Source organism: Corvus brachyrhynchos, unplaced genomic scaffold (genome assembly GCF_000691975.1).
Source record: "Corvus brachyrhynchos isolate BGI_N302 unplaced genomic scaffold, ASM69197v1 scaffold27, whole genome shotgun sequence".
Lineage (NCBI taxonomy): Eukaryota > Metazoa > Chordata > Aves > Passeriformes > Corvidae > Corvus > Corvus brachyrhynchos.
Window position 1 is genome coordinate 2,855,676 of NW_008239139.1, and position 13,974 is coordinate 2,869,649.

General features: G+C 39.0%; 1 protein-coding gene across 3 annotated transcripts in view; it reads left to right on the plus strand.

Moving 5' to 3' along the window:
* Positions 1-13,974, plus strand: part of CHRM2 (cholinergic receptor muscarinic 2) — an 86,346-nt gene that overhangs the window by 54,283 nt on the left and 18,089 nt on the right. The window contains exon 1 of one of the 3 annotated variants that reach the window (XM_017740021.1): positions 13,546-13,627. The exons of the other annotated variants lie outside the window; for them this stretch is intronic. The gene's annotated coding sequence lies outside the window, so the exon portion shown is untranslated. Of the gene's footprint in view, positions 1-13,545; positions 13,628-13,974 lie in introns of those variants that run through there. 3 annotated transcript variants of the gene reach the window in all.

Consider the following 13,974-nt stretch of genomic DNA (forward strand, 5'->3'; position numbering starts at 1 on the left):
ACATGTGGTGTCTTTTTAAAATGCACATCTCTTCAAAATGCCTCTTCTCTGGCACGTTCCATGAAGGGCATTTTCATGGATGCACCTGCATGAATGGTCTCTATGTCTTCAGTGAACCAAGAGAGAGTCGTCTCAAAGATGCCTCTTCCTTTTTTTTTTTTTTTTTGGCTGAAAAACAGAGTAGGAGAGAAGATGTCTAAAACCTTTTGACTGACTCTTTGCCATAAAAATCTAGAATTTCAAAGAAACAAAAATTTTTAAAAAACCACCACCACAAAACAAAACAGGATGTTCTCTCTATAATATTAGTTACAGAATATTTGAAGTAGAACATTTCAAATAAACATTTCAATCTAAAAAAATCCCAACACTAATATTTCCAGCTGTCAGAAATACTGTACAAATTTCTGAATGCCAAACACATCAGCCTTTTGAGATTAATAATCTCTTTGATCAAGAAAGAAAACATTTTGCAGTCCAATATTTCCACACTGAGATTGTTTTCCACTTTCTTTTATGTGCAAATAGTTGAGATGTCAAAATTTCATCAGCGTGGGCCGAAAACAAATTAGTAATATTTCCTACAGGGAGACAATTCAATTTTCCACATTTCTCTGACTGAGAAGCTATTCAGACCAAAGTGTGTTTTTATAGCATGTAGGCTTTGAAGTACCTGAATACCCTCACATCCTATTAAGACTTGGTTTATGCTCTTTAAGAGTCTTCACCTCCATCCTTCAGCTCTCCTCAGAGCCCACACTCTCAAGGAAAAAAACTTTCCCAAAGAGACAGTAAGCCAACAGAAATAATAACTGTCAAGCCTCAGTATAAGATCGAACAGATAAATGGACTACTCTCTGCAAGAGTTGCTCTTAATTAGCTGCAATTATTACCTAATGAACTCAATAGGCTAAAGGGAAATACAGATTTGGCAAAATTAGCTGATGGAAGTGGTTAGGTTAGCCAAGATAGAATATGTAAGGTTCCAATGTACTCCTAAATAATCACATTACGTAGGAAGGTGATAAGTGTAATGGGCAGTCTCAGGTGCATCCATGTACAAACATCAGCTTTGAAATCAAAGTAACCTTTCTAGGAAAAGAAAAACAAACAAAACAGTTAATAAAGCTGAAGAGGCAAGAAGTGAATAAAATGAAGTTAAGTGTCTCATCCACAGTGGTTTCAGCCCTCTTGTCTTTTGTTTCAATTATCTTGTCTTTAAGAAAGAAAAAAACAAAAATATGAAGGTCTAAAGACAGTGAGGGAAAACATCATTCAGTGTAAGACAGAATTGAAGAGGCTAGGAAAATTTTTTTGGCAAAGAAAATAGTTACATCAATCATGACAGAGTTATAAAAATTAAATTAATTGATTGAGAAAGCTAAATAGACCTAAATAGAGATGTCTGTTTACCTTGAGTTGAATAGCACAGGATGCATTAATAGCAAATGTACAACAGGGGAAAAGAAATAGTTTCATGCAACATTTAATTGAATTGTTGTTTTTCACTGCATGGAAATTTTACTGACAGTAAAAGCTTGGCAAGATTAAAAAAAAAGTTTGTGTTTGTATGAATTACATGTTGGATACATGCCTATGTTTTGGAAATTGGTTGAGTAGAGAAGAGCCATTACTGCTGAACAAGATGAATGGCTGGAAACCTGGGGCTTGATCCCATTATAGTATGTGTAGAGCTTTTAGGATGGGAAGAATTTCAATTCCCTCTCCTGCTATGACCTCACCAATATGGCTGTCGAGAGTACTTTGTTCTTGGCTTTAAATGGTAGCAGAATAAAGCAAATTCTAGACACCTCTTGGAAATCCTTTCTTTAGTTCTTGCTCTGAGACATTCAGTGGCAACCAAGGTGACAGAAAAACTTTTGACCACTTTTTGCATTCACCAAAGGCCAGGTAAATACATCTTATCTTTAGTCCTGCAATACAATCTATCTCAGCAGTATAGGGACTCTGTAGTCTATGATTCCATGGTAACACTGACAAGAAAGAAAATGGAATTTTATATGGTTTACCCCATTTTGTTATCTTTGATTCTCTCACATATTTCCTACCATGTCATATTGTTAGAAGATAAGCCACCAGTAACATAACACCATCACACATAAAAGCAATACTACATTTGCACTGGAGACAATATAATTTTGACAACCTTTATCAAATGCTGTTTTATACAACCTAAAAATAATAACACCCACATAAGCAGAAGCTGAGCAGTATAATGATCAATAACCCTGTTTTGCAATATGTGGTGTTTTATCTTGCACAGTTTCACAGGGGCTCAATCCCAAAACTATTGAAACATAGTGGAAAAAACTCCCTCTGGCTTTAGTAAGCTTGGATCCAGCTCCAGAAAAAAAAAATTATCTTTGACATAACTTTTTTATTTGATCAGAAAGCCAGCTTTCTATGTTCCTTATCAACCCCTGATGCCATTCATTTACACTTCTAGATAATTTATAAATATGGTTTGGGAAGCTAGGGAGAAAAGCCTGGAGAACACATGCTGTGCTGGAGAACACTTATCAAAGGGAAGGTTTTCTGCAGTGACTTAGCCACGTGTCCAGTGGTACTGCATAGTATTGTCTCATACTAAATTTACATAAAGCCAAGAGTTAACAAAACATGTGAGATTGTCCTATTCTCTTTTTTATACTATTTAATATTTTCTAGGAAGTTTTTTCTTTTTCAAGCCTGGCCTCAAGCAAGAAATTGCTCTCCCAAGTTGTGTAGTGTTCTGCTACTTTTTGTTCTTATACTTGTTCTTATCTTGTCTCTCTTCTTGCCTTCTGGAAACACAGTCTCTGAGCCCAAGTGCAATTAATAGCAAATAAATTTAGACTTGGGCAAATTCTCCAAATGAAACTGGTGAAAGAAGAGCACTCTTATCTCCCGTTATATACTTCTGACAAAGTATAATTAAAATATTTTCATGCTGGCTTGCCTGCTCTGTCTGCCTTTCATAAATGATGAAGTCTATCAAGCTATTATTTGTCTACACATTGTGTGAGGAAGGATTAAACCACTGAAGTGTTCAATATCAGTAAATGATCTGGAACTCCATAAAAACATCAATTATTATGCAGTTAAAGACATCTCGGTGGTCTCTCAGGAAGCTGGCATTTTGTCTTCATTCCTCTGCTGATGGAGTGTGAGGATGAGCATTTCCAGAGACAGACACAGCATGTACAACTAAAATGTAAGCTACAGGACTGTGCAGAAAGGAGGGGATTTTCTCATTTATTTATTAGGATATGCTGGAAGAAAAATGGAACGTAAGTCAGTGCAGAAAAAGATGCCTTACTTATATCTTGGTAAAGATGGGCTCCTCTGCCTAATCCCCTGCATTTTGGGCTGACACAATGGAATGGTGCCATGTCCTGAGGTCACATAACTTTTGAGAGTTTTTGGTGAAGCAATCAAAAAGACTGTAATTAATTTGAATGTATTAATGTCTGGCTGAGTGGTAGGCAGCCTGGAAATGTATTGATTAGGAAACAGATCCCTGCTCAAAGCCACATTGTCCATTTTTTTTTTTTTAGTGGTAGGGCTCTGCTAGCTTCAATGTATCTGTGCCAATTTAGGGCTAAAGAGGATCTGAAACATCAAGCAGGCACCATTCCCAAAGTCCTTCCCCTAAGTAAAAAAAAAGTTTAAACTAAAGCAAATAATATATTTGTGCTCTGTAGAGATTGCATGTAAGCCTCAATGTAATTATGACATACAAAAAGTACTGCTGGTGACCTTAAATTACACAACAAAACGACAGAGGACATCTAAAAATTAATTCTAACTCCTTAAATGCATTGCTCACTTAATGAATGATTCATGACTCGTATTGCTCGAGTTGCCAAACATTACCTCAAATTATAGATTGGGTGCATCCTGTCACCAGTATTAATAATTGCAATTATGTCAGTGTAAGTACCTTCAGATACAAAAGCCATTACATTATCTTCTCCAAGCCTTCTGCCTCACTCTCAGAGCAGGACTAAGCTAAGGTCCCTGGAGCACATAAGACTACAGAGAAGGAATACATTTTTTTCAAAAAACCACCATACTTGGGAAACCTAAAGGTCTAACAAAGGCTGAAAGATGTGCATGGTCAGGGTTGATCTCAGCACACCTCATGCTAGCCAAATAGTGTTAGACCATGAGAACACAGGACTTGCCCAGTGAGTTTCTAATCCTCCCTCTGCTTGTGTCCACTAGTGCTTCAAATCTTATCAGCTATTTGGGAAGCTCCTAAACAAACAGCAGGATGAATAGGTCTGTGTGAGTTGTACTGCTTAGAAATCACCCTGGAAATCCAGCCACAGGTGAGTAAGGACCAGCATGCCATCTCCCTCTGCATATAGTCTTGAAGATTCGTATTATAAACATTTTACATGTACTTTTTGTGAGTCCACACATTCAGTCCTGTTTAAATGATGGTGAGACCAAAAACCTCTCTTGTGGAAGTGAGCTCTGCAGCCATATGTACAGCACATGAAAATCCTTGTGCCAGATTCACATCTGTGGACTTTCAAATTTCTCTGAAGTCCCCTTATTTGAGAGGAATGGGGCAAAATAAGCATTGAGTTCAACCTCTGTCTGACACAGAGCATTTCATGTGATCACTGCATCATCTCCTTTTCCTCTTCAAGCTAGATAGCGGCAGTCTCTGATGTCTCAGTAGGTCAGCTAAATTAACCTTGGTAGAGACAGAAGAGGTAAAAGACCTTTGTATCTGAAATGTTCAGAGAGAAGACTCTTAACCCAGTGTAGCCATTATACAGCTTGGAACCAGTTCCTTGGAGTACTTTGTGGTAAATACTGGAATGAAGCTTTTCTTTCCCTTGCAGTTAAATTGTTTATTTATTTAATTACCTACCTCTTGGACAATAGGGAGCATTTAAGATAACTTTTGAGGTAATAGAAACCATAATTGAACAAGGATATGAAAAGACAGATGTAAATTGGTTTTGGATCTTTTATAGCAGGGGATTTTTTATGACTCAACAGAAAAACAAGAAGCAGGAAATCTATTTCTATAGTGAAGCACAAAAAGTCTCTGCCTGCTGTGGTGACAGGATTAGAAGATGTAAATATTGTGGAGTTGTCAAAGCATCTGCTTTAGGATTTCAGATTAACTAGATGGTTTGACTGTAACCATTTCTAAAATGTGTTAACCAGAAAGGTTTATTGAACTTTCTAGAGCCGGACATGATTTACTTTCATTAAGTGCAAAAAAATCAAGGCAGTCTTTCTTCATGTTGAAAGATTGCAGAGGGCAAAGTCACTTTGCTGCTTATTGAAGTAGATATTGAACTGCCATCACTGTTTTCTCTGACCTTTTGTCTCAGTTTGACTCAGGGTGAGAAACTGAGCAGCTGCTTTCATATAAATTACCCCTATAATCTTCTACAACAACCTGCTTGAATTTTTCTCTTTTCTTTTTTCCCCCCTCATCTCACAAAACAGCTTTTTCCTTCCCCAGTGAGTGTTACTCCACTAGAGGAGTACCAGCAAATTTACACTTTTCAGTTTACCTGTAGGTAAACTCCATTTTCCTGTATCTTCCCTCAATTATAGTGCCACTACACTCTGCTTAGATTTTACCATATCTTTTATTCTCCATCCTGAATCCCTCTGATATTGCTGTGGCATCTCAAATAAATGATACACAGCTGTCTGACATGCCAAGAAATGCCTTTGTGGACTGTCCAGTTGCAATCATCTATTCCATAGCAACGATACAAAAAGTCAGGAGAAAAAATTATGGGGGAACCCTTGTATTTTTATGAGACAGTTTATTTGCCATGAGTGGGCCACAGCTGGATCTCTCCAGCCCCAAGAGACCATGAGTGTCAGCAGGTTTGACTTGCAACCCAGCACAAGATGAATGGGCAGCATTAGGGGAATGACACTTGCAGCTGAACACAATAAAAAGCAACCCATGAGGGAGGCTGGCTGGTCAACTTTATTGCCATGCTGTTTGCTCCACTCATCACAAGGTGTTTATAACATACTTGTTTGACTGCCATTTTCTCCACATCAGGTTGCACAATAATTTGTGGAGGGGAGATGAGATAAAGATGAGATATTGAAAGACTCCCAAAGATCAAACTGGATAACAGAAACTAAATAGCACAGTTCACTCTTTGGCATGATGGGGCTCATGCTCCACTAAGCTGCAGCTGAGATTCTTGGGTTAGAAGCCTAAGAGGGATCAGAGAGAAAGGTTTCAGAGGTCTGAAAAGTCAAATGACTGTGAAAGATCTTCCCCATCTTCATTCACTGAAGAGCTGAAGGTGAGTCTGCTAACTTAGGTACCACTGTTAAGCATCAGCTGCTATAGGTATGAAAACTCTCTCCTTCACTCTCTCTTTGTTCTGTAGTAATTAACCAGTAAGTCTGTAACCACCACAAGAAGCCAGGTACTGAACTGCACACTGACACATGACAGGGCTCCTGATACCTGCATGGCTTTTATTCCTATCTAGTAGTGTTAATAGTAACTGAAATACTCTTTGCAGGAAGCTACTCAGGTTTCTATTGAATATTACCAGATAAACCAGGAAATAAAAAAATAATAATTAAAAAGTTATACCCCTCTGGGCACCCATACTTTGACTTTCTTTCACAGGATTCAAAATCCTTATCATAATTACAATTTCTTTCCAGGCATGTGATAACTGTGACTTTCTTTAAAGCTGTGAGCTTCCCCATTTAAAGTATGCTTTAAAGTGGTATTTCAATTATCTATGATGTTGTGAAGGAATGAACTCATCTAAGTGTCATAAAGAAGATTTTTTTCTGGATTCAGATAGCCTTTAGAAAGCTTGCATGAGCATTTTCAGAAGGAACAGCCAAATGTAGGGGACTTGCTCTGAATTCAAAGAACAGTAACCCTCTGATAAGACCTTTCTTACCTTCTAAGCACCACAGCCCTTCAGGTCTCAGAACTGGCACTTTTATTTCCTGAATGCCTACAACACTGGAGAGAAAGATTAGCAGGAAAAGCAAATACAAGGCAGAATGTTTTTCAGAAGTTTGTTCCAGAAGGAAAGATACTTTCTCCGAGTAGAAAAAAAATGAGCATGAAAAAAAATGCTGCTTTGAAAGCAGCCCTGCAGAGTTGTCAAAACTTAAATAACTTATCTTGTTAATCTCCTGGGAGCACAGCAAACAACAGAACAGAGAGAGAGAAAGACAGTGCAGAGCTTAGTGGATACAAATGATGGAAAACACTGTGGTATGCATCAAACAATCTTTAGGGAAGAAAATGTGTTTGGAATATTTTCAGCACTTTCATTTCAAATGGCATCAGAGAACCAGTTAGGGGAAAGGATGAATTAATGAATCCAAACTTATAGCTATTCCAGGGAGTTTTTCTGTTCCTGGATCCGCTGATAGAACTTTTAAAGCAAAAGAGAGGTCGTTATGATAACACAATCTATCTGGTATCCATGAGGCAATAATATATAACAATTGGCAATATTATGTCTTTCCAGAATAATTTAATATATAAAGAATTTGATGAAAACTGGAGGTGGTGGACTGCTTGTTTTGTTCTTGCTATTTTTGGTGAAAATACTGAAAACCTTTCAGGCCCTTGCCAGGTTTCATTATTATAGCTGGAGCTGTAATAATACTAACTTGCTTATTTATGGTTTCACTGAATGTAGTAATATGGCATAAGGATTCACTTACCTTCAGCACACAAAAAAGAAAGAGAGGGGGAATTATAAGCATGAGTCACTTATTATTTAGCAGTCTCATTTGGGCCAGTTCTACCAGGCTTCTACCAACTTCATGGTATAATTTCAAGGCTTTGATCCAGGTTTTAGCTCAGCTCTGCTGCATTTAAATGGATCCTCTTAACTTCCCTTTTTCCTTTCTTAGACCCTGCTTTCTCCTTTCTCTTTGAGCATTATTGTAGTTCTCCCTTAGCAAAAGCTGTCTGTGTGTACATGGAAATGCCTGCCATCAGTGATGTGCCCCAAAATCCCACCACCTCCCAGCAAGCACAGGCGGTGTATAAAAATGTGCCAAAAATAAATTCAGTGCTTGCCTGTTTCATTGCCTGTAAACAAACAAGAAAATGAAAAGGTGAACAAACCTTCAGCTCTCCTCCATGCCTTGGACTATGGCATGCCATGCAGTTATATAGCAGCTCTCGTGTCTTGGCATGCCTATTGTGCTCAGCATCTCTCTGATGTGAGTGAGACATCACCAGTGTCCTGCAGATCTTTGAGCTCTGAGTTGCAAGATAAATTTGGAGCAGGAAAAAGAGGGGGAAAAAAGGGACAGACAGGAGACTGAAATGGATAAATAGACTGTCATAAGCAATAGCACCTCTGGGTGCCAGAGGTGCCTTTGAGGTCAGGGATGATGTGTTGTGCCCACAGTTTTCAGAGACAGACAGTGATTCCAGAAAAGTTTAATCTAAATCATTGTTTTTATGCCAAAACTCTTGTTCCTTCAAAAGCTCTGTGTTATCATGTGCAATATCGTCATCACTTCTAGTTGTAACAGTTCTGCCACAACACATCCTTCTGCTTTTTTTTTTCACACTCAAAGTATATTTCTGATACTATAATGACAGTCAAAAAACTGAGAATGCTGTTCTGGCTGGGTTGTAATTAGAGCTGGACTAATTATAGAGGTAATTCTTCATAGAGCATCAGTGAACTGACTATTCTTTAAATGGAATGAATCTCTATACCCTCAACCTCTTCAACAATGGGTGAATAACAGAACCTCCAAGTTAACAGCAGAAATGATAACCCAAAGAGTCTGGCTACTTTCCTACAAGCCTTTGTGCTTGAACTGTATGTGGTTGGCTCTCTTGATGCTGCTGTGCTGAGCCTTTACACTGGAAAATGAATCTCAGCTGCATCATCATTGCAGACTCCATTCATGTCAGGGCCATTATGCTCAGAGGGGAAGCAGCTGCTCCTTCAAGACGTGCATGCTTGGGATCAGAGACAGACAGCTGTCATGGTTGCTGGTAAAAGCAATTTGGAGGGGGGGGAAAGATACATATCATGTAATGGAGATGGAAAGGCTGACTGCTGTGTGATCCTGTTCACTATTATTCCACAGTTCTGCCAGGGCCTGCTAAAACTGTCATTTCTCTTGCTTATGCACAAGGTAGCACTTTTTTGGAAGACAGTGTAGAGCTTGGGATCTTCTCATGTGATTCGTTACAATGTCTATGTGAACTTGTGGTAGGACAAGAACAGAAATAAGAGTTAAGGACAAACATGGAACCTAATTCACTTGTGCTTAAATGCATTTTGCTTTGGCATGAGCTGAGGTATGCACCTGAGTACTCACTCTTGCAGTGAAATTTTGCCAGCACACAACTTTGCTCACATTATACCTTTCTCCGTGTATATTTCTCCAAAATGATGTAATCAGGGCAGAACTCTGTAAGAGTCTGATCTCTACACCTTAAGATGTTCTCTGTGGGCCCTTCCACCCACCCTCAGCATCTCTTTCTTTCAGACTGGCTGCTAAGGCTATCTAGTGGTCAACAACAGGTCAGAGCTGTGGAAATTGGGGCAAAGAGGATCTCTTTCTGATTCTCTAATGATCTCAGCTTCAGCTCCTGGGAAGCAGCAGATATCCCACACTGCAAACTGCAGGCAGGTGGCTAAGGGGCAGTTCATTCTGGCGCAGCTCAGATGTTGACTTACTCTGAGTGAGAAGCCAAGGACCTGCATGATGCTGTTTGTTTTTCTCTCCAATGTGCTTCTCCCAGACTCACAGACTGCTTTCTGCACAATCACATGGGTTGCTTTCATCATATCTGACTCTATATTAAACAAAGGTATTTGTGTTCCTGCTTTCCTGATCCAGAGTACCTGCAAACTTCATGGCATATGCTAGAATCACAGGAACATAGAATAATTCATAGGGATAGAGCCTCAGGAGGTCTCCACTCCAATTTCATCCTCAAAGTAGGGTCAGTGTGGAGTTCAGACCAGGTTGCTCAGGATTTTATCTGTTTTGGCTTGAAAAACTTCCAGGGATGGACCCTGTACACAAATCTGTGTCCACTGCTTTGCTGGCCTCTTTTTTTCCTTGATATCATCAAAACCTTTTGTCTTCTTTCTTTCATCCTCCCACTACACACCACTATAAAAAGACTGGCTCCATCTTCTCAGTAGATTCCCTGTAGGTACTGGCAGGCTGCTACCCCAGCCATCTCTTCTTCAGGCTAAACACTCTCACTCCCCTCAGCCTTCCCTTCCAGGTCACGTGCTTCACTCTATCAAACAGAATATCCCTTGTCATTGATCTTGGACATATGGTCTGCTCTTAAACTACTTTCCAAGATGCATCAGTCACTGGACAAAAGCATTTTTTAAAAAATTAGACATCTCTGCTATATTACAGATACTTCTGATCTGCTGGACACAGTCCTTTTTGGACTGTGGGAAATGAGATATCCAAAGCTGCTGTCTGGTGGATGAGAGCCACTGCCACTGCAGTGATAAGTGACTTAGGAGAATCAGGGCAGAAAGCAATGTGAGTAGAAGAAGGAAAGACCATGTTTATCCCAGTGGTGATTCTCATCCCCAGTCTTGCAGGCAGAGCCCAGTTGCCCTAGGGAATACTGCATCACTTCAGCCCCTCTGTGTGGGTTCGGTGACTGAACTGAAAGAACCAATCTTCTGTCCAACAGTTCTCTAAGAAATTTCCTGTAGTCTCTATTGATTCTCTTTTGAGAGGGAGACATATATATAGCATTGCTTTTTGCTTTCCTTTTACACAGAGAGCTGTAATTAGTGGCCTTTGTACTAAATGTTAGATGTGGCCACCTGTGGTATCTTGAGGTTATTCACACTTGTAAGAGTTTTTAAATGTTGGGTCTAAGCCACCCAGAGAACTTACAGCAGGGGGAAAATATTCAGTTGCCTGGAAGCTTTTCCATTACTTTACACCACAGGAGTGGCATAAAGGAGCTGCTGAAAAGTCTGAGTCTCATACTAATGTTTCGACAAACAGAAACATTTTTTTTAAGAGGTGATAGGGCAAATGTGGGGGAGTTCAATTCTTTTTGCTGTTATTTATTTGTTCCTTTGTCTTATTCACTTAAGGGACAAGACCTGAGTAAAAATGGTGGTGACTTAGGTCTATTTTATTTTGTTCAGAGAAGCACTTGCTCATGGCAGTCATATAATTTCCTTCCTCTCCTTCTGTTTGTACTGATGACCTTGTCTTTGTCAGGACTTCCTCCAACTCATCCCATCCCATGACATCCCAGTAGCTCTTGTCCCTGCAGCTTTTCCCAGAGTTTTAATTTCCAATTTATAAAGGAAAGCCTGTTAGCCACATCCTCTCCATAGAATAGGTGAATGAAAATGATGTTATTTTATTCCTCAGTTGTTCTGCTGATTATCACAATCTTCATAGAACTATTACTATGCTCTTTTTATTGATGATGCTGCTAGTCCCTGTCATTTACAAAGTCCTTTTATCAGTTAAGGTTCCATGTTACTTTATGAGCTCAGAGTAGTCATATACATGGAGATCCATTTGGACATAAACAGGATGGGTGAACTGCAGCAGATGCTTAAAAGGAGGGGACCACTGTCCAGTAAATACACCTGGAAAACCAGCAAAGCAGACTGTATCTACAGCTCTGGGGTATCAGAAGCCCACTGGGTTCCAAACCTGAACCCAACTTTATACTTTGCAGGTTTTTTTTTTCCAAGATATATATGGCAATGACCTGGCAACAGTCACAGCCCTAGATAGTTTTGCATGACCCTGTGCTAAGGGGAGAAAAGAGAAATATTGTCCTTTAGAAGGAGGAAATGCTTGGTTGGGCACTCTTAATGTTACAAACGGATACTGAAGACGGAGTTTTCTCCTAAGTGATGAATAGCAAGGGTGATCCCAGGACAGTTTACAGCAGGGAACAGCAGAATATGATTCTGGATCTAATAAAACAATGAACTAGGACTAGTCCCCAGACACCAATCCTGGCTTTTTCCTATTTTATAGAAAAGTCGTGAGCCTACCAAAAGCAACAGAACTTTTGCCATTGGCATACACAGGGCTTTTGACCTATTGATCTTTCTTCAGAGCAATTTACCATGAGATTTCAGGCTCTGAAATTGGACTGTGGATGAGTAATGTAGCTTATACAGTGGAGCCCTGCTCTCAGCACTCTCTGAAGTCAGGCTTCCAGGGCCAATGCTGATGTGTGGAATTTCACAGCTCAATCCATGAACACTCTCTAATATCCTTCCGCTGATTGCTGTTTTTATGAGCAGCTGGATATTTAATTAATTCTTAAACCTGCACAAAAGTAGCATGTTTGCAGAGCAGATGAAGTGAATCTAGCACAAGCAAACATTATCTGTGTATTTTTGTCATGAAGAGATAGCTCTGTTAGTTACAGAGGGAGCTCAGATTAATTCTGTGAATCTCAAACCCAAACAATATAGAGGAGAGATAGAAACACACCGTACATTCAATGCGTGTGCACCTTCTGACAGAAACACTGGCTATTGTTGATTAGCAAATATAATTGGATCATATTGGATTTATTTTCCTTTGTCTAATATTCACAGTTCTGTCCAAACCCCTTGTGTACACGACAAGAAAAACAGATAAAGAGGAAAAAATGCAATGCAGATCAACCATATTGAGAAATATATTAGTAAAGAATGAAAAAGATAGGAAATAAAAAACTACAATAGAGCATAAATATGTAAATATACATACACACAGAGAGAGAGAGAGATTATGCTTTGAAGGCATTATGAGCTTTTGATTTTCTATCTGTTGCAGAACAGACTCATTTTAAGGAAGCAGGAAAAATGATTTCTTGAATAGTGATTAGGTCTAACAAACCTCTGTGTTTGCTGGAGTAGTTGCTGTCACTCTTGGGGATAAAACACCTCCTTGAATAAAAATAGGAGGACAAAAGGAAAAAAAAATATCTAAAGTGAAGCTTTAACCTACTTGGCATTCCCCTTCATTAATACTACTACCTTTGTCACTTTGCTTATAAGTCTCAAAATAGAGTTTAGGAACTTTCTTTTCAGAAGGATAAAAATCTCAAATGTCTTTTGTCACTTCCTGCATAGAGCCTTGAAAACCCAGAACTTTTGGCTCACTTATCCAAATTCACCACATAAGCTTTATTTTTATCCTGACCCTAGCAAACAGGTAGAATGAACCACTCCCTGGCCACAGAAGTACAATATTCATCACAAGATTTAGAAAGAAAAACTAGGAAATGGATTAATTTTTCCTCTTTTTACTGCATTATCTTTATTACCAAGCAGATATCAGAACAAGCTGCATCACCATTTATTTGCCATTAACTCGCTCTCAAATGTCACCCCGTTTCCCAGCATTGAAAGAACAGGAGGTATCACAAGTCATGTGCTGCAGGTTAATGACAAATTTGCTAGAATGCCTGAAACACAAATTTCTGCTTGTGTTTGAAGTCCATGTGTATTTACATGGGAGTTGAAGTCATATTGACTCTGTGTAGTACAAGGCAAATTGCATCAGGTTCTCAGTACCTGATGTAGAGCAACAACCCCCCTTCACCTGTGAAGATTACAAGGCAGCAAGAAGAGATTCTCCCAGAGAAAGTGTAAGAGTTCAGCTCTTTTAATCTCTCTGCCATAATTTCTGTAGTTGAAAATGGCTATGAACTGTGTTATTATGTTTAATTATAAACAGATTGTGCAGAGGTATGGGGTACAAATTTAGTAAATCACAACATCCAGCAGGATTAGCTAGAAAAGACATTTTTCTTCTTACCAGATATGATTATATTACTTGTGAATGCCATCTTTGAGATGCTTGATCTTCTCTACAAAGGTGGTGCAATGCAAATGTGCTGTCATTGAAATGCTTTTAATAGATGGTGGGGTTAAGGAGAAAGCATGCTATCCCTTAAATTACAAGGTCTGAGATCTACAGACCTTACACAATTAA